The following is a 20761-nucleotide window of genomic DNA, read 5'->3' as shown; positions in this document are numbered from 1 at the left end:
ACACATACACCAGTAACGCATTCTGGTAGCTACGTTTTGTGTAGCTGTAGCTACGTGCCACATTTTTGAAAGTTTGGCTTCAAATATTTTAAAGAATGACTCAGAAATATGTAAATTGCTATAAATCAGATTTCAGTAACAACTATCAATGGGATGAAATGTGAAGGCCCTGGCCTTGCAATCTGATCTGTGCAGGCAGATCATTGTGCTGCTGTAGAGTCCCAGTGAAGTTCTGCATTGGCTCAGAAGTCTGTCTAGGTGGATCATATTGTGAGACTGGGGCCTAAATTTGGATATGGACATAGATCTGAACATCTCAAAACATTACAGATTCAGATCTAGGGTTTTGGGGCCTGCTGCTGAGAGGTGCTGAGCACCCATAACTCCAGTTGACTGCAGATGAACAGCGCTTCGCAGGATCACATCCCTGATTTGATCCATTTTAGAAATAGAGGCTAACCCACCATATAAATAAAGGCTATCCCACTTCTCAGACTAGTGGGCCACAATGGACCCTTCTGGCTTCAAATTGTTTGAATCTCCCGAAATTGGATGTGACGATTTCCCAAATTCAGAGGATCTAGGATTTTGGTTTAGGCCTATCTTTATATTATGACATAATGCTTCTATTGCCAGTCATACGAGAAAGTGTACCTGTGCCATGGCACACTCACCTCTTGTGAACGCCTCCTGTCAGTCAGGGGCAAACCTGCACTCTCTCTGCTCCTGGCACCCCTTTTGGCTATTAACCTCATCAGGTGGGTCTTCATTGGCTCAGCCCTCCAGCTAAGTCACACAGTCAAGCACATGAACAAACCCTTTCGAGGGTAATAAAGGTCCAACAAAGATTACCACCATGCCCTGGTTGGTGTTTGCAACCCTGTTTCTGGGCTTAGTTCTCGGCCCCTTCTGGGCTAGCTTTAAGTCTGCCCCTGCCTTGTTAAAGACTAGTCCCCCCAGAGCTTTCTTCCTGGAGACTCTTTGCCTTTTGCAGTTTTGTGTTTTCCCAGCTCTCCAGCCAGGTCACTTCTTATCTTCAGTCCCCTTCCGGGGTAATACAGTCCAACAAATAGTTGGCCCTCTTCAAGATCTTCAGCCCCATCCCTGGGCCTGTTTAAATTCCCAGCCCCTTTCTTGGACTTTTAATGCAGAGTCTTATCCTCCTCCTGACTTGGCTATGCCCCTCATGGCACATTCTAGCCATCAGGGTGACTGGATAACTGCCAATGGGAATCACATGCATATTTAAACGAGAGAGAAGACACACATTATGTGGACTTTATAACAAACCATTAAGCATGCAAGAGTAGAGTCAATGAAACTCGGCAATCAGATTATTTTTTCTAGCACACTAACTCCTGCCTCATGATGCATAGCACATGTCACAACCTAATATTTCCCAGTAGAGCCCATAACAGTGAGAATTATTGATTAAATGTTAACCCCATGACTCTGGAAGTTGAGATTTCACAAAGTGCATCCTATTACCTGCAATGGTAATATGTCAAGAAAGAACAAAAATTCCAAACTGTTGCTCTAATTTAAATGTTCATCCAAGAGTTTGAATTAAATTAAAATAATTTGAGATTTTTTCCCGTTATTGAACAAATATTGTTCAATATTACCATCAAATACATATTACAATATATAGTCTATCTATATATGATATACATAGATGTACATGTAGTGATGGTCAAATTTTCAGAATTGCAGCCATGCAAATACACCTATAAATACGCATTGTGCATGTAATTCAATATATCATATGGTAAAATACACATGTCCATTGCCAGTTAATAATCATTATTATTAGAAGTATCTAATTACTGGTCATTTGCATATACAGTTATGGTTTTTGTGCATGCAGTTTAGGTGCACAAATGCATGTATAGTGTTCCATTTTCTTTCTACTTAAAATGATATAATTTATTTCACTCTGAATTTCATTCCATGTCATTTTTTCCAAAACTCAATTTCTAGCTATTCTTTTTTCTAAAACCTTAGCAGCTTATCTGTAAAACAAGTTCACGTTTTCATTTCCTGATGAAATATTTATGAGGCAGAATTTTCTTTATCTGCAGAAAATATATAATCTTATTCAGAAAATGTTTTCACTGCAATACAAGTATAATTGGCACATTTAGGAATAGGCAATTCCCAAAAGATTAGTTCAGATAATAATCACTGAGGCTCTGGAGCAAAACCCCATTGTGAAAAATTCTGGAATAATTTCCCTGAAATGCTTTGCCTTCTTGTGTGCTCTTTCCCTGCATGATACAACTATGATTTTATTCAGAGCTACTAATATTAAGCATGGTTTTAACAGATATGGTCCTGAAGCAAAACCCTTGATCTAAGCATCCATGAAGTTTAAAAATTTTTAGTGTGGATCAAAATTTTGTAGTTTGGATCAATCTTCAATTTTTACATTTTTTCTTTTATCGTTCTAGAAAAGAATATCCAGAGACCTAAGCATCCGATATTGATTTATTAGAGCTATAGACAGCAAGTTTTCTCCTCTCCAACTTCTCTCAGATTTTCCAATAGTACTATATAAAGAAATAGAATAATGATTCAATATATAGTGCACACCAGGTTTTTGAACGGAAATCACATGTGCGGCATCTTTCTCAAAAACGTTTGGAGGACATCCTAAAATGTCCTCAGTGACACACTGTCTTTACAAAGGCCTCTACAAATCAGATTGCTCTACCAGTTTATCTGCTAATATGTAAAGGGAACTCTACTTGAAAGTTCTTTGCAAGGTGCACTCAATCGCAACAACTGTGATGGCTTTCATTTACTGTGAACAGCGTCAGTCTCAAGCACTGTACCAAATAAGGTAGGAATATAAGAGAAGTCCTGCAGAGTTTTACTTTTATGGACTTCATTACAAGGGAGTTCCACTGCAGTGGAGTTTATGGACTTGGGATTTTATGCAGTGTGCCTTTGATTTCTTATTTTTTATCTTGATCTATTTAATCAATTACTTTAATTTACTTTCTGGGCAGGCTGATAGTTATTGCGTGACAACCTTTCAGTGCCTGCAAACTGTACATAACAATAATCATTACAGAGAATAATTGTACCCTGCAGTGCATTCTGAACCCTTTTCCTCTTTTTGTTTTTAGTAGTAGTAGTAGTAGTAGAGAAATAATGGAAGAGTGGCACAATAGTTGCAGGTGCCATTTTTGCTTTTATATGTAAACTATGTCATTATGCCATTCAAAACTGAATTCTGATGATTGAATATCCACAAAGGTCTAATTTAATCAATGGAGAAATTATAATTATTGGTAAATTCATATGTGGAATTAGTCTTATCTCGTCATAAAGAAGTGTGCCCTGATAATTTCCTAGCGCTCAGGTCAGTTGGTTGTTAGAACTAGATTGACCCTGTGTTCTAAACACTGCATAAGGAGCTGCAGGTCACTGCACTGCCCCCTTGTGCAGCAATCCTGGACAGGAATCATGACTTGCCTCCCTGATCTCCTCTTGCTCTCCAGAGGGAAAGGTAATTTACTGAAGTCCTTAACAGGTGCAGTTCACTTCCCCTCTCTTAGTGGCCAAGCTCTGCTGGCTGGCATGCTGGGGAGAAGATTGCCATGCTAGGCCTCCATCCACTCCTCATCCCTCTCTGCTCTCATCCTCCCACTTGCTCACAGGAGCTGAGAAACAGCTTCTGGACCCTGATGACTCTCCCACCATGTCCAGAACTATGATTGGAGCAGGCCACAGAGGGCAATGAGCAGAGTCCAATGTGCCCTGACTCTCCTGCATGCCCACGTTGGGCTCAATGATAATTTAGCCCACACGGATTACATGAAAATGCATCACCTAAAGAAATACAGCCATTTTTTTAAATGGTCATCATTTACAAACCCCAATGAAAATACAATTGTGTACAGTCAAACTGCCTATATGATACATCTTCAAATACCTCCTATTCACTTCTTTGCAAATTACAGGGTTCACCAGGGTGCAATATAGAGAAATGAGTGGTTGTGTCACCTGTTATCCTGTAACCCTGTGTGCTTCATAATGCTTTGCTACTGTGGCTCCCAGCCTGAAACAAACACAGTCAGCAACAGACAGGTCACAACTTGAGTGTCTGAGTATAACTACAGCCCTGATCCAGCAACTCTGACCCCAGAAACCTGCCAGTGTAATCCATGCACCTAATAGGGAGATAATGATATCTCTTTAAGAGATCTATTGTGGGGGGCTGCATGAGAGTAAATTGTGTCTGGGTCATTGATGCAAGGTGGATTTAGCACTCCACATCCAGAAGTTTCTGGAATTGGGTGTGGCAGTTTTGGGTATGGGCCAATCCAGTAGGTTCCCTGTGTGCTGTGATGGGGTCAGAGTCCATGAGGCTAGGCAGTCAGGGCAGCTGTTTTACATTAAAGGCCAGTGGCCATGTGCTCTGCTCTGTGTGAGTTGGGGGAAGCTGAACCCAGGAGCTGAGCTGAGCTAACTCAAGCATTTTGCAGCAGGTTAGTGATCTTGTTAACCCTCCAACAGGGAAGCCCCGGCAGCAGCATTAGTTATACAAAAGGGAAAATTGGGAGGGGAAAAACAATTTCTTCTATTTTAATTGTATACTTTGAATGTTGTTTGATTTTAGCCAATTTATTTAAATTGTCACAACCAGTCTGATTCACCAACTTTTCTTTAAATGTAGTAATAGAGAAGAGTCATTTATATTTTGCTATTCTCAGTTTCGTATTTCCTTGTTCCGGGTTTTTAAAAAATCTATACACTTAACTGAGTGGTTAGTTAATCAGTTAGCAGACTGGCTAACAGTGATTTCAACAGAGGAGGAGGAGGAGGAAGAGTCTGCTTAGATTCCAGCTGAAGATGTTGCTTTTGACTCAGCAGAGTATAGACTTGGTGATCAAAGACTAACTGAGACTCAGGAGAACTGAGACTAAGCTTTGGGAGTTTCTTTTCACTGTGTTATGTGAGGACTAACCTCTTTCAATTTAATTTTTCCTTTAAGTAAAACTGTGAATATAATGTATGTGGGTTTTAAAATAGCCATGTTATGTTGTGAATATTGAGTTATTGTTATTATTATTCATTATGTTTCTTTATCGTAAAGTTTATAAAGTTGGTACTTAATTGAATTCATTATTGTTTGTTCTTTTTGGGACTTGAATATGGGGAGATTGACCCTGTGCAATCCTTGCTGAAAATACTTAAAGACTAAATTATGAGCGTCCAGTTGCTTTTTCATAGGAGTTGGGGTTTTTTAGGCTCTGGAGAAGGGCAATGCAGTGAACTCTAGCCTACCCAGAGGTTACACCAGCACTATGCATCTCTCCCCCACCACCAGCCTTTTCCACTCCAGCCTCCACAGATCTGGGTAGGGTGACCATATTTCCCAAAGGGAAAATGGGACACCATGTGGGGGTGGCCCAAGCCACCACCCCTACATAGAGCTGACCCAAGCCAAAAAAGTCAGGATGACCGGGTCAGTGCTTAAAAAGGGGACTGTCCCAGCCAAAATGGGATGTATGGTCACCTAGGTCTGCACCTAGGTATGGTCACCTAGGTCACCATTCCTACTGCCTCTGCTGGATCATCTGGGGAGCCATCTGCTTGGTCTCCTGAATGCTCTGTAGGAGAAAAATGGCCCCTCATCTGGCACTCAGTTTGGAGCAGGTGCCCCATCCTGCCTCATTGCATATGAGTACAGCATGGCTGCAAGCTCTGATTGTTTCTGATCAGCTGTTGACAGCTCTCACTATGCTCACAGCTCTGCTAACTGCTCCTGGGTGAGCTCAGCTTCTGCTTCTTTGCTCCTCCTGCCTTTCCTGCTCTTTACTCTTCCCTTTGTTTTATTTCCCTTGCCTGAGAAAAACAACAGAAAATAATAAACCTGTAACCTTTGTCTGACTGTTCCCAGTCTTCCCCCTTGAGAATCACTTAAACCTGTTAGACCAGTGCTTAGAGTGTAAATCTCAGGTAAAATAGCACACTGTGTGAAAACCCTCCTAACTATGCCACTGTGACAGGGTTCAGGGTGCAATCCACACCAGTGAGGAGTTGTCACCTTTTACCCTGTAACTCTAAGTGCCTCACAATATTTTGCTACTGCGGCTCCCAGCCTGGTATGCTCTCAAGCAGCCTACAAGCATGCACGTCACACCTTGAGTGTCTGTGTATAATTGCAGCTATGGTCCAATAACTCTGATCCCAGCAGCTTGCTAGCAACATACCAGTCACACTCCCTGATCTCTACCAGCTATGGTTACAACCAGCAAGTTGACCCCACCGCACTCCCGGTCCTGAATTTTCCCCAAACCATGTGCTCTGCAAAGTCCAGCCCGTGCTTGGACAGTTCAGAGAAATAATAAGATTAATTTGTTCCTTGCTTAATTTCACTGGAGACAAGTAGATAGCTGCCTTCTCTCCTGTCTCGGAGGGAATCTGTTTCTTCATGTTAGGCCACAGACTTTAAAGCATAATATCAACCATCCAGTGGTTCCCAACCTTTTTGGCTCAAGGGCCACAGCTATCATTTTTAAAACCCTGAAGGGCCACCAGTCTCTGCCAGCAGTGCCCTCCCTCTGCAGCCAGACGCAAGGAGTTCAGCAAGGAGGCCCCATGCACTCCATCTGGGTCTGCAGCCAGGGGGATGGGAGATCATTGCTTCCCTCCTTCTGGTTCCAGCAGGGGCCCCAACATCTATGCATCCAGGCAGAGTGCTTTGCCGTGCTCCCAGCTACAACCAGGGAGCACTGATCTCCTGTCCCCATGGCTACAGCAAGGAGCCTGCGCCAGTCTTGTAACCCCATGGCACCATGCTCTTCCTGGGTCCTTAGGCAGCGGCTCCCTTCTGCAGGCAGCAGGAAGGGAGTGGTGGGCCACTTTGAAAGACCCCGGGGGCCACGGGTTGGGAACCACTGTTAAGTATCCATATTTCCTCATAGAGTGTTAATACAGACATTTCACAATGATATTAATCACCAGTGTTCCGTTAGCTTTCAGAAAAGACCTCACTCTCCATACACTTCTTTAATTCAATAATATTGCATATGATTCAATTGCCTATCACTTAAGGTTAAGCCCCCTTGTCTTTATATATCAGTAAAGCTTTGCAATATATTCTTTGAAAAGTCAGCCCAGACCAAGCTCCCGTCTCCTGCTGGGTGTAGATGCCATGCTGTCTTCTCCCCCACTTCTTTGCTTGATAGCTTTGTTTACCCGATATATAAAAATGGACCTTCATTGTCTCTGCCTGATGACTGGGCTGGCCAGAGAAGCAAATACACATGCCCTTGTCTAAAGCAGACCCAGATTTGGTTTAATCACCCTTAGTTAATAATTCCAGCATACATCCGTAACTCTTAATACACACCGCATGCACACATCGCACAAGAAAATGAATGAGTTAATGATGAGTTATTGGTTTTCAAATGGTATCTGACATGGCACATTTTATACAATTATTACAATTGTGTGCAGGGAATTGTGTGCAGGGTGTGAACACAGGGGTGTTTAGGGTCACATCCCGCTTATTGTCTTAGAGTAGCAAAAGAAGGTGAAAGTGAAGCTTGAGTAGACACAAAACCTAAAGAGACTAGAAATTGGAGATGAAAAGACAGCATTAAAATAAAACAAGAAATGGTGTGAGCGAGGAACTGGGAGTCAGCCTCATGGGTTTTATTCCTGACTCTGACTCAGTGTCTAATCTTGGGCAAGTCAGCCTCTCTTAACCTCAGCTTCCTCATCTGTATTGCCCATGGTTACTGCCCTTCTTGCTTTAGAATACCCAAAAGTGTGCTACCTGCTTTGCAGACACAAGCAAAGAGACAGTCACTGCCCTGAAGAGCTTACAATATAAAGTCACACATGAAACAATAAGCAAAGAGGAGCAGCCCATCACTGCTAGATGGGAGTGGGCAGTTCAGTCTTCGTTCCTCTACAGGCTGTGGCACTGCTGCTGAGATTGCCAAGATGCCAATTTGTGCTATTTTCGATGGCAGTGGTTTTATGATGTAGGTGCTTTTAAATGGGACGGATGGCAACAAAAGCATTTCACATCAAACACCAAACAGTTGACAGATGGTAATGACTTTTGGTCACAGATGACCTAAAGGGGAAAGTCTCCACATCTCATTACCCATTCCCTCAGCCATCCAGTAATCCCCAGTATTTCTTCCCCCATCACCTACCCCCTGAAAGAAAGATTTCTCTTTTGTCATGTAGAACTTTTTCCCCCCCCTTTGCCAGATCCTTCCTTCAGGCTTGGCAGCTCCAATATATTGTATTTGGAAGGTTATTGTCACCAGCTTGCAAAGCCTGTAGAAGGCATCGATAGTCCCAGGCACACAGAGCTTTAATTGAAAGCGTTCCCAGCCACTCTCTATCTACATATACACATCCTGATTTATGACAAAGCTCATGAATAATCACTGGTATGAACTTGTCCCTCATTGTCACAAGTTCAGGAAAGCAATGGGGATCTAACTGCACTGCCCGATCCCTCTGCACGGCAAATATGACAAAGTTCGCATTTTCTAAAAATAATGACATAGCCCAGTGAGAGTTTGAGCTGCAGCAGACACCCAGATGACTCACAAGCACAGAGATTATGAAAATGTATCAATACCGTAGCATTAGGATTAAGGCTGAGTGAAGTTGTAAATATTCATCTTTACTTCAAGTTTCACCTCAGCTCTTCAAACTTCTGGCTAAACCTTTTTGGTGAATTAACACTGTACTGTTGTTTCTTTAAGTACCTGAAAATATTCACTTCCACTAGCTTTTGCATACAATGCAGCAAATTTTGCTGCTTTTTAGTATTGTGTACTGCTTCAGTTGTTAACATGTGTTTTTCAAAGGAGGAAAATATAAACCCTGCAATGTTTGCCATCTGACCCCATGAATCTAAAATTAGATGGTTTCATTGCATCTTTTTATCCACACTATAATTGCAGTTCCTAGTAAATTTCCAGAATGTCTCTCTCTAGGGTTCCTCACATGCACACAGGATATTAGACTATTTCAATGCTTTTGTCTTCTTTAAGGCACTTACAATGCATTTGTTTATGCACATTGCAGATCCGCAGCTGATGTAAACTGGCGTAGCTCCACTGATGTCAGTGGAGTTTCCCCATTTAACACCACCTGAGAATCTGGTTCTTGTACTTCAGATTCAGTGTTGGTATAAAGTAGCCTAGATAGTTACATGTATATATTGCTCTTTTGAAGTACATACATAAAATCATTTTTCTGCCCTGTAAGATTGTGTGTCAGGCTGATCCTGCAGTCTTTACTCAAGCAAAACTCACATTTATTTCATGGAAGCCACTGATTACAAGAAGAGGGTTCTGAGAACATCGGAAACAGCAAAATAATTATTTCAGTTTAAAAAATGAGCCTAACTTAATTAAGGATGACACATGTTAAAACAGGATATTTTCCTTGAGCAACAGACCAACCTCTGCTTCCCCCCACACTCTCACCCCCTCCCCATCCCCGAGGTCTGCCCCACACACTCTACCTTTAAGAAAGTTCAGAAGTCCTTCCATTGACTTCACTGGGCTTTGAATCAGGCCTTTAAAGATCAGTGACTGGCTGGAGTCAACCTGATAGAGTGCCAGTGGTACTCTACAGGTGCCATGCAAATAATAATAATAATTAATAACAACAAGAGAATGGATAGTAACTAAATATTTCCACAGTATGAAGATATGAATTATGAGTGCAGCTAGGTATAGGATTGTCAATCTTTCAGACATCACACTTGATTTACTAAGAAGCCAATGTCATATAAATCAAAGTTCACTTAAATTTACATTTACGATAAGACCAGAATAGTTACTCATTGTCATGCCTGTAACTCATTATCAATATTGCAGCTATTAGTGGCAACTCTGACTAGTCAGATGTACTTAATGACACACTTTCCTCCAAGAAAGGCTTGAACTTAATCAATTAATGAAAGGTCTCCCGGAAGCATACATTGAAAGTGAGAGTTTGGAATAACGGAGGCAGTGCACTACCACTAACACCATGAAAAACCTGCCAGGTGTCTGAGATGTTATCCATATATAGCACTACTCATAAAAGGGATATTGGAAAGTAAGCTTGCTCTAGAAGGTGAAATTTGTCTGCCTTGCTTTCCTGCTGTTGATAATCTCCTTAGGAACTACGGGCCTGATCCTGCTCTTTTTGACTCGTATACTTCACACAACTAGATCTACTCCACCCACAAGCCTGTCTCCTCCCAGTTTGTGGTATAAGGTTCAAATCCCATAAGGTGGTGAGCACCTACAACTTCCCTTTATTTATTATATCTTTGTACATATACAAATGCACTGTATTACATTATAACTATATCCTCATCCATACACTGTACATGCCATTGACATTGCTTAATATAACATTAATAGCCAAACATAACTACAGTACACGACACTATAAACCAGCAGCAGAAAACCAGGCAACTCAAAAGTTTACATTGCCCTCCCCTCCAACAATTCCCTGCATTCTCAAATGCAGCATACCCGAAAGGTCATCTGATTATGAACTACTGATTGCACCACAGAAGATTGGCCCAGATACTAGTGTGTAATTCTATTATTTAGATATTGTTATAAAGCACAAAGTAAATTTAGAGTTAGGCATGAACCAGAGCACAACACCTGAACCCTTCAGCATCGAGGGAGACACAGATCTAGATTTGAACTTCTCAGCTCAGAGTGGTCTCTGAAACGAACTTCTCAGCTCAGCCACATCTCCTTCAAAGTAGGGGGAGGTGTCAGTCTAAATCCAGAATTTGTGGCTCGGGTTCATATTTCATACATTTGTGTCCTCTTTGCTTGTGGAGGAAATTGCTGCCATGCTCTGGAAAATAGAGCAGATGGTGGGGTTTTCCTTTTTAATTTGGACCAAAGTAACAGAGCAAAAGAAAAAAAAAACAAGGAGAAAATATGATTTAAAATATTCTTCTACAACCTTCCAGTAAAGACCTGGGAGGTACTAACGACAGCATCCTGGAATTACTTGACACTATCTGTGGTCCAGTATTTTTGTCTTCAAGAGAATGAAGATTTCTGCCAACAGAGATGGAATGCCTTGATCCAATTACAGGTAATTTACATCCATTAAAGGCTGACACTAACCTGTGTCCTTTGGGTTGCATAGCTTAACACTTTCACCTCAGCCAGAACGTTCACATTGTCCAGCAGCAATTTTCCACAAAGTGTAATAGGTCAAACTGATCCCTGGCATAAGTGAATACTATTCTACTGTCTTTAGTACCAGCTTATCCTAGGCCTGATTTTAACCTATTGTACCTGCATGTCCAGCCACAGTGCAGTAGTGTGTCTCATAGATATCCTAAATATGGTATCTCCCACAGAATGACTTGAACAAAAATGTGCCCTATGCGGAATGTAGAGTTGAATTTAATTATGGAGCCTGAAGGAGCTACAGCCCACACACAGTAGGAACCTAAAGGGGAAGAGCCTCCGATTCAGATAATAGAATCCCAACAATCTGTTGTCCTCACCCATGATAGTGGTGAGCTCTCCAATCACTGGAGGTCACAGTTCCATAATTTATAAGGCACATCTCCATTAAGGACGTGTATCAGTACATTTGATAAACCACAAACTACATAGAAAAATGTGTATATGATAAACATGTTAAGCTTTCTGCATCAGTTCAGTTTTAAGTTACCTTCCCATATTCAAAAGTAAACATATGCCCTCCCAGACACATGTAAAAATATTGAAGAAAAATTTAACTAATAAAAATATATAACTTTTATAATAATATGTGTACTTACTGTGACCCACATTGGCCTCTGTTTAGGTGTATTCCTTTATCTTGTAGATCTGCTATATTCTAACTTATTGAACACTTGTACTTTCAACAGTCTACATTTAATAAAATGGTAACTATTATTATTTGTACTATAGTAGCATCTGTAAGCCACAAATGATATCATGACCCCCCTGTGCTTAGGGCTGTACACACTACAGAGGAATAGTTTCCCCCCTGTGAAGGGCTCTGTGCTCGCCCCCCTTGCTGCTCCGGGATTTTTCTCCCACGAACCACACACCGATGCAGCTTCATGCTCCCACCAGTGCTCTTTATTTACAGGCTTGTCTTCCCACCACCAACTATTTATAGGTACAGTCTCAGGCCCGGGGCCACTCAGCCACCAGATCAGGGCAGCTCACCTCAAACTGAGGTTTCGCCCTTTCAGGCTGACCTCTCATCCTTTCTGGCTACTTCTCCTACTTCTTTGTGCCACTGAATGCAGCAGGATGGATGATGTCCAGTGGTGAAGGGTTTTTTTCCCCCCGTTTTGTTTTGTTCTTTTATCCATCTAACTTTTCAAAACTGCCTCATTTTTGGGAAAGTTATAGAAATTTCAATGTGATACAGAGTAGTAAAACAAAAAACGAGAAAAACAAAAAAATGAAAAAGTGCATGGAGGGAGGAAAATGGAGATCATCCCTTTTATTGCACTCAGTGGCAAAACAAGGTAGAATGGGAGAAAAAACAAAACGATAATATTTCAAACAGTCAATTGTTTTGGAAAAATTTATTTCATGAAAAAAATTTTAAAAAGGAAAAAATTGTGCCATTTCAAACTCTGTGAGATGAAAATGATTCCAAATTTTTGAATTATTTTGTGACTTCCCCCCGCGTCCCCCCTATTTTTCAGCCATCTCTGCTCTGAGCACTTCTTTCTGGGAGAAGTATTTTACATCCAAGATGGGAAATTGTATGTCCTTGTGAGATTAACTTTTCCAAAGAGAGCCAAGAATTTTTACACACACACAAGTTAGGCAATTTGAAGATAGTGTTTTGGTACATGGGTAATGTCCTTAGCCACCTGACTGACAACATTCCACTTACTATGCCAAGCAAGCTGCCAGCAAGCCTCCAGTGGAAAATTAATGCCCAAGAAAATATCTAGAGAGCAAAGTAGTCTAATACTGCTATTGATCTACACTAAAAATTCCCACCTGACCTGGATTTCTGCAGCAGACTAAACCATGACCCATGGTTGATATTTAGATCTAGGCACCTTCTCCATCTCTTTCGTCAGTACAGAGCAGAGATGTTTATATATTTGTTATGACTATATATATGCAAGTTTTTCCTGTAATTCCACAGCTCCATTTAATAAGTAACCACTGAGTAGAAAAGATGTCCAAAACCACAAGTGATTATTAGAAAGTGACATGCTTATTCTCTGAGGGGAAAAAAAAAAACAAAAAAAACAAGCATACTTGGAGTTAAAGTGTAATGGAATCTACACTAGTAATACAGGGAATTTCAGAGACGTGTTCTCAACAATTCTGAGCACAGACTAAACAGCAAGACCTTTGGCTGAATGAATCAATGTTTTATGCCTCCAATTCAGTTGTGCTCCCTTGTACCTACAAAGAGACAAATAGCACTGATATACAAAGTATCAACACGATGGATTTTCATTAAATTAGAGAAGGGCAGTTAAGAAGAATGCCACATAGAAAATACTGAAGTACTGGTACTGGTACATATAAAGAACTCAACATATATTTGCTGCTTTCTTTTGGTCTCATTTTAGGTTGCACGCTCATGGAAAAGGTCTATCTGATGTCAGTTCCAACTAGCAACATTTGCACCTCCCCTATTAAATTATTTCCTATACAAAGCTATCATACATAGGCCACAATATAAGCCACAGAAAAGAAACAGTTTGTTCTGAATATGTAATGCAGAACTCCCTGCTCGTATTTGAGGTAAGCTGTAAACAGCAGGCCTACTGCCAAAAAGGCATTGTGAATTAGAGCTGCGTGAGAAATGGTTATGCTAGCCAGTGAAAATTTTCCTTGTTCTAGATCCGAATGAAATTGAGACCCTTCAAGGTTTTCAACAAAAAATCAGAGAAAGAGAGTGGGCAGAGCATCCAGAATAGACAATAGTCCAATGGAAAATACCAAATGTATCAGTTTCAATGGGAAAGGACTCTGGTCAAAATCATACACACACACACACCCCTCACAGTCAGAGTGCTGACCCGGGATGTGGCAGATTCAGATTAAAATTCCTGCTCTACCTGATTTGGAACAGGAATTCAAACCCAAATATCTTAGGTGAGTGCCACAATTACTGAGCTCCTGGCTATTCTAGCAGCGCTGGGGTTCTCTTTTCCTGGTTTTGACCAGACATTCCATTCCAGTTTCAATGAATGACTTAACATTTTCTGACCAAAAAAAAGCTTTGTTGAAAAATTCCCAACCAGCTCTACTGTAAATATTTTAGCATCTGCAACCTGCTTGTAGAATTCTCTTCATTCAAACACTGAAATGAGTTATCAATGCTGTTTTAGATAAAGGCTGAAACTCTTTACTGAAGATCATATTTTTACATGCTCAAAACCAAACATTTCTCTTTGGGGCTGAAATTTTCAATGTTTGGTCACAACCTGAAGATGATTTTTTCTGACAGGGTTAAAATCCTTTTTACCATTTTTCAGCTGTTAGAGTCCAAATATACACTCTCTTAGCATGTTGAGGTTTTTTGATTTGTTGTTGTTGGGTTTTTTGTTCTGTTTTTTGCTCAAAAATAACTCAAATTGCTGACCAACCTCCGCAGGTCCAAACTTTGTGTGTAACAGTCCTTGTTGTAAAGTGATCCCTTTGTTAAATCTGGTGTCAACAATTACAATTAAAACTAAAACTTACAAATGATAGAAAAATCACTTCCAACATGAGCATGCTCAGGAGACATCTGTAAAAATGCTAGCAGAAACCAATGCAACACTTCCTCCTTCTGAACATGTTGCTAAATGCTGTTCTGATACAGTCCAAGCTATAGACAAGTACATGAAATGAGAGTAAGATGATGTTATGGCAACATTAAGTTCTGTTTCTTGACTTTGTATTTCTATATGAAACCATACTATTGCATTAGCAAGGATTTTTTCCTCCCATTGAATAGATGTTTGCATTTAATAGATGTATTCAATTTATTGGGCTCCATGTTGTAGAGGAGGCTGTGATCACATTATAGGAGGAAACATTTCTATAAAAAGAGTATATAAGAACTAAAGACTTGAAATCATTTCCAAACAAACAAGTTCAGAACACATTTTAGCCATCTCAACAAAACTTTTATCATACTATTTTCTTCCTCCAGATAAGGGGAATAAAGATTTTGACTTTAAAGTATTTAAATAAAGTACATTTCTAATATCACAGTCCACTGAGCTTCATATTCTCTTCTTGTATTGATTTCTGATGTTCCACATTTAGTCCTCATTCAGTTTGTTCTAATGGATAATAGGAATAGCATTTACAGTTCAGAAATGCTCCTGTCCTTGAAAAGCCATTCTCTGCACTTGTATTCCTGGTACTCTGTGCTCTATTAGATTTAAGAAGCAGCTCACATGTAATATAGTGTATCTATGTCTTTAATTCAAGAGAAAAAAGATCATCTTTTCAATACTAGAAAAATACCCTACCTACAATACCATGTTTCTTTCGTTCTTGCTTTTAGATTTTATATCCTAGTGTACTCTTCCCTTTACTACTTCATATAAAGGGTCAGTTGCATGCTTCCTACGTGTATATGGATAGATGAGATTTCAGACTTTTTGGGGATTGGGGTGCCCTGGAAAAAATGTTACTTACGTGTATAATAACTGGAATTCTTTGAGATGTGTGGTCCCTATCTGTATACGGAGTCTCTGATACGAGATTGTTTCCACTCTCACACATCCCACAAAGGATATAAACAGTCTAGATGATTTCTTAAATGATTTTTGTCCTTTGTAGATAGAATGTCAAGGCTTGATGGACGTCCAAAGAGTGACATTTCCTGTCCCTGCTGGTGACATGCGGCTCTGGGGAGAAGAAAGGTAAAGGAATGGTCTCATTAGATGGAATTCTGAGTTTACTTTGGGTATGAATTTAGGGTGTAATCTCAGGGGAATTTTGCCTTTATGAAAGACTGTGTAGGCGGGTCAGCCATGACAGCCCCAGTTCACCTACTCTTCTGGCTGAGATAATGGCAATCAGAAAGGCTTCCTTCATTGATAAGTAGGCTCAGGAATGTGAAACTAAGGGTTCAAAACGATCCTTTGTTAATGCTGATAGTATTAGATTGATGTCCCATTTCTGGGTAGATTTCATCGTCAGAGAAAAGGCTCTGACAAGACATTTTAGAAAACATACTGTAACAAGATGGCTGAAGATCGAATAGTTGGCCAACAGAGAGTGACAGATGCTGATAGCTGCTAAATACACCCACTGGGAACTAAGGGATAGTCCTCAATCTTTAAGGAGAGAAGATATTCCAACATGGCCTGGGTGTTGGCATTCTCCGGGATTATCAGATTGTGTTCACACCAGATAGACATTTTTTCCACTTTGCTCTGTACTACTAAAAACTACATTTAACAGACTGTAAATCTATCTAAAACTGTCTAAGACTATTAATGAGTTCCAGAGGGGTAGCCGTGTTAGTCTGTTTTTTAGCAAAACAGCGAGAGTCCTGTGGCACCTTAAAGACTAACAGATAAAGACTATTAACTAAAACAATTTACAAGTAATTACAGATAGAAGAAGAATGCTAACATTGCAAAGGTTCTGTCTCAGATCACAGATGGCAGAAAGGAACTAGAGAGGCAGTTGGACCTCACCCTCAGTTCGGAGCAAGAGAAGTGGAAGGATAGACGTGCAGACCAACAAACATTTGCTAGCAATTCCAGTCTCAGGTGTATGGAGCACATGTGCACCCCCAGTGGAATATGCATGGGGACCATCTCTCAAAGAAGACAATATGCTTTTTTAACAAACTGCATCAAGGTTTTGATGCATCTACAGAACAATATATTGGCCTTGAGGCTATTTGTGTGCAACAGTGCCACATATCAGAAGAAAAACCCATTTAAAATTTGGTTCTTTGTCAAAATTGAGAAATGAAATGAGCGCATACATTTCCATGATAGGACTCTGAATTTAATGCAGTCTTGATATTGTATCCCAGCTACCCAAGAGACTACCTTCATGCTATGTGGCACCACTGCAGTTAGGTAATTCTGAGACACTAGCGCAATGGGGTTCTGGTCCATTACATGTGCTCCTAGATACTATGGTAACACAAATAATAGCAGGCTCCTTCCTGGCATAAGCTGGAGGGAGCTGATGAAAGGGACCTTGGTTTTTCAAACCCACTCTCCCTTATCATTTTTCTGCTAGAGCACAGTGACATACTGGAAGACTCACCTATTTTCCCAGGCTTTTTCTGGGGATAGAGAATGATAACTAGGGAATGCGGGGACTGCTGAGAGGGTTTGGGGGATAGGATAGGGATAGAGGAGTAGGAAATGCTGAATAGGACTGGATACTGGTTGGTGAAAGTTAAATATGAATATCTCTTGTAGGATCCTAAAAAGGTGTGGGTGTACTCTTTCTTCCTTGTAGTCCTTTTTAACCTACTGGGTAATTATTGGTTTTGTACAGCACTCAGAACATTGCATAGATGCTTTATATGTAAATTAATAAGTCATACATGTTTGTGTTCATACTAAGATCAGCAAAAACAATGAGAATCCTGTAGCACCTTAAAGACTAACAAATTTCTGTGGACATAAGCTTTCGTGTGGGTTGCAGCCCACAAAAGCTTATGTCCACAGAAATTTGCTAGTCTTTAAGGTGCTACAGGACTCTCATTGTTTTTGCTGTATACAGACTAACACAGCTACCCCTCTGATACTAAGATCAGTTATTGCAAAACATTTTGGATTTTTATGTTTATTGACACATATATGTAGCCTTCATTTCTTGGTGTTTCCTTGAAGTGACTAGACAGGGGTATTGTCTCTACAGGTTTCTGATTTTTAAAAGTTTTATTTTGTAAGTGGGATTGTGTACTCTAAATGAAACTACATGGGTTTAAATGATTTCCAGTGGTAATTAGAAGACGTTTTCCTTTTTTGGTTAGGATCTCAATTCCTCCTGCCCAGTCTTCAAGGATCCTTATTCTACAGCCGATTAGCACATACTGTGTACAAGGAGAAATAGGTCATGTCTTCCCTTCTGCAGGTTGCCTCAAAAGAGAAGAATCCAGTGCCAAAACTCCCACCACTAAACTGGCTTTCTCTACTTCTATCGGTATGGCTCTGGGAATTCTTGCTGTTGGTTCCACTCCACAGTCTTGAAACACTCTAAATACTCTTGTAGACAGCTTTGTAGCCAAGAGGAGGAAACCCAATGTTCCCATCACATGAAATGAAACTCCTGTACTATAAAAGAGAACGGAGCAATAGCTGTGTCAAAGAGGCAACATGTCCTGCAGACAATGCACCAAACAAATTAACCAGAAGAATCAAGGAAAACCAGAGCCGACATGTATTTGTACTAGTTCAAAAGATCCAAATTCATGGTACTGCCTTTAGAGTAGTTTTACAGAAGACTCCTAGCAAAACATTAATTATAAGACACCCAAGGCATAGGTAAATCTAAAGCAAGCAACTAACTACCCCTAGCAGTAGAGAATCCTGCAGCCATCTCTGATGGAACAAATTCCATTAAAACACAGATTGTATCACAGATGGGATTTAAGGTTGAATTTTAAAGCATGCCTATTGTACAAGTGGCATTAGGCTTATGGCAAAATATTTGGGATTTTTATGGCAATTTAAACTATAGCAATATATGCGTATGGAAGCACCTGTTTTATCATGAATATAACTTTTGCATTTTGTCTATTTTTCTTCATATGTCATATGCACACTAGTGAATCAAAAAGTGAGAATGCATTTTCTCTTGTCTCACTTATCATTTCCAGTGAAAGATGAGGAGGAAAAGGGACGGAGAAAAGAGAAGATGATGGTCAGAAATAGAAGAGTTTCAGACTGAATCAAATAAGGTTGTCCATAACACTTTGGTTTTAATGGATAGCATCATTACACAGTTGTAAGGGTTGCTAAGAGTATTGGTAAAACAATGTGTAAGCTGAAAAAGCAATCTCCAAGAATAAATGTGCACTACATTGCAGCAGACATACTTCTCATTAGTTTAACTCAAATGTCACCAGTTAATGGGGAAAGTGATTTAACAGCTGTCCTAAAGAGTAACACTCCAGCTTCTTCAACAGCCTCTCTTCAGCTACCTGACTAATGTATATCTTCCTACCGGCTGGAGCACAATGAACTGGTCTTATATTTTATGAACCACTTGACAGTCTATGTATTTTAAAAAAAATTCAAGAGGAATGCACAATGCATTTCCATAACCAGTGAATGAAACAATTCCACAACAGAATCCGCAGACTTTAAATTACAACACAGCAAGTGTACACAACTTTGCCAAGCAAAATAGCTTTGACACAATCTAATCAATAGCATCAATGATCTTGGTAAGCACCATGTCAAGAACCGAGTACACTGCCAGAGCATCCACGTTTGGCACTTGGATAGAGACTGCAATAATATGAATCACACTATAGTCCTTCTTTCAACCCGTTCTGTCCAGTAGCACAACCAGATGCTTTTGTACCCAGCTGGAAGATTTTGTTCTGTCATAAAAGGGAATTGCCAGGATTGTCAAACAGAAACACTGACTTACATTTTCAGTGGTCCCATTTGTAAGTCCCTATAATTAACCTCCTGATAAAGGTCTAATATATAACAATGTCCTGGGGGTAAAATATGAGAGTTATGCCACCATTCTTTACGATTTTGCAGACAGATTAAAGAAACTTTAGAAGTTTGTTGTTACATAAGAATGATCATATTGGGTCAGACCAATGGTCCATCTAGCCTAGTATCCTGTTTTCTGAAGTGGATAGTGCCACGTGCTTCAGAGGGAATGAACGGAACAGGGCAATTTATCAAGGGATCCATCCCCTGTCATCCAGTCCCAGCTGCTGGCAGTCAGAAGTTTAGGGACACCCAGACCATGGGGTTGCATCCGTGACCATCTTTGCCAATACCCATTGATGGACCTATCCTCCATGAACTTATCCAAATTTTTTTTAACCCAGTTATTCTTCTGGCCTTCACAACTTCCTCTGGCAACAAGTTTCACAGGTTGACTGTTCATTATGTGAAAAAAATACTTCCTCATGTTTGTTTTAAATCTGTTGCCCGTTATAATTGGGTGATCCCTGGTTCTGGTGTTGTGTGAAGGGGGTAAATAACATTTCCCTATTCACTTTTTCCACACCATTCATGATTTTATAGATCTCTATCATATCCCCCCTTTGTCATCTCTTTTCTAAGCTGAACAGTCCCAGTCTTTTAATATCTCCTCATATGGAAGCCATTCCTTACTCATTTTGTGTTGCCCATCTCTGTATTTTTTCCAGTTCTAATATATCTTTTTTTTTTTTTTTTTTAAAGATATGGAGACCAGAACTGCATGCTGTATTCCAGGTGTGGGCATAGCGTGATGGCATTATGATATCTTCCATTTTATTATCTATTCCTTTCCTAATGGTTCCTAACATTAGTAGCTGTTTTGACTGCCACTTCACACTGAGCAGATGTTTTCAGAGAACTATCCACAATGATTCCAAGATCTCTTTCTTGACTGGTAACAACTAATTTAAACCCTGTCATTTTATATGTATAGTTGGGATTATTTTTTCTGATGTGCAGTACTTTGCACTTAACAACACTGAATTTCATCTGTCATTTTGTTGCCCACTCACCCAGTTGTGTGAGATCCCTTTGTAACTCTTCACAATCAGCTTTGGTCTTAACTATCTTGAATAATTTTGCATCATTTGTTTA

This window comes from Emydura macquarii, unplaced genomic scaffold (genome assembly GCF_026122565.2).
Source record: "Emydura macquarii macquarii isolate MOO-44397 ecotype Brisbane River unplaced genomic scaffold, CSIRO-AGI_Emac_v2 contig_3062, whole genome shotgun sequence".
In the NCBI taxonomy this organism is placed as follows: domain Eukaryota; kingdom Metazoa; phylum Chordata; order Testudines; family Chelidae; genus Emydura; species Emydura macquarii.
Note: the sequence above shows the minus strand (reverse complement) of the source record.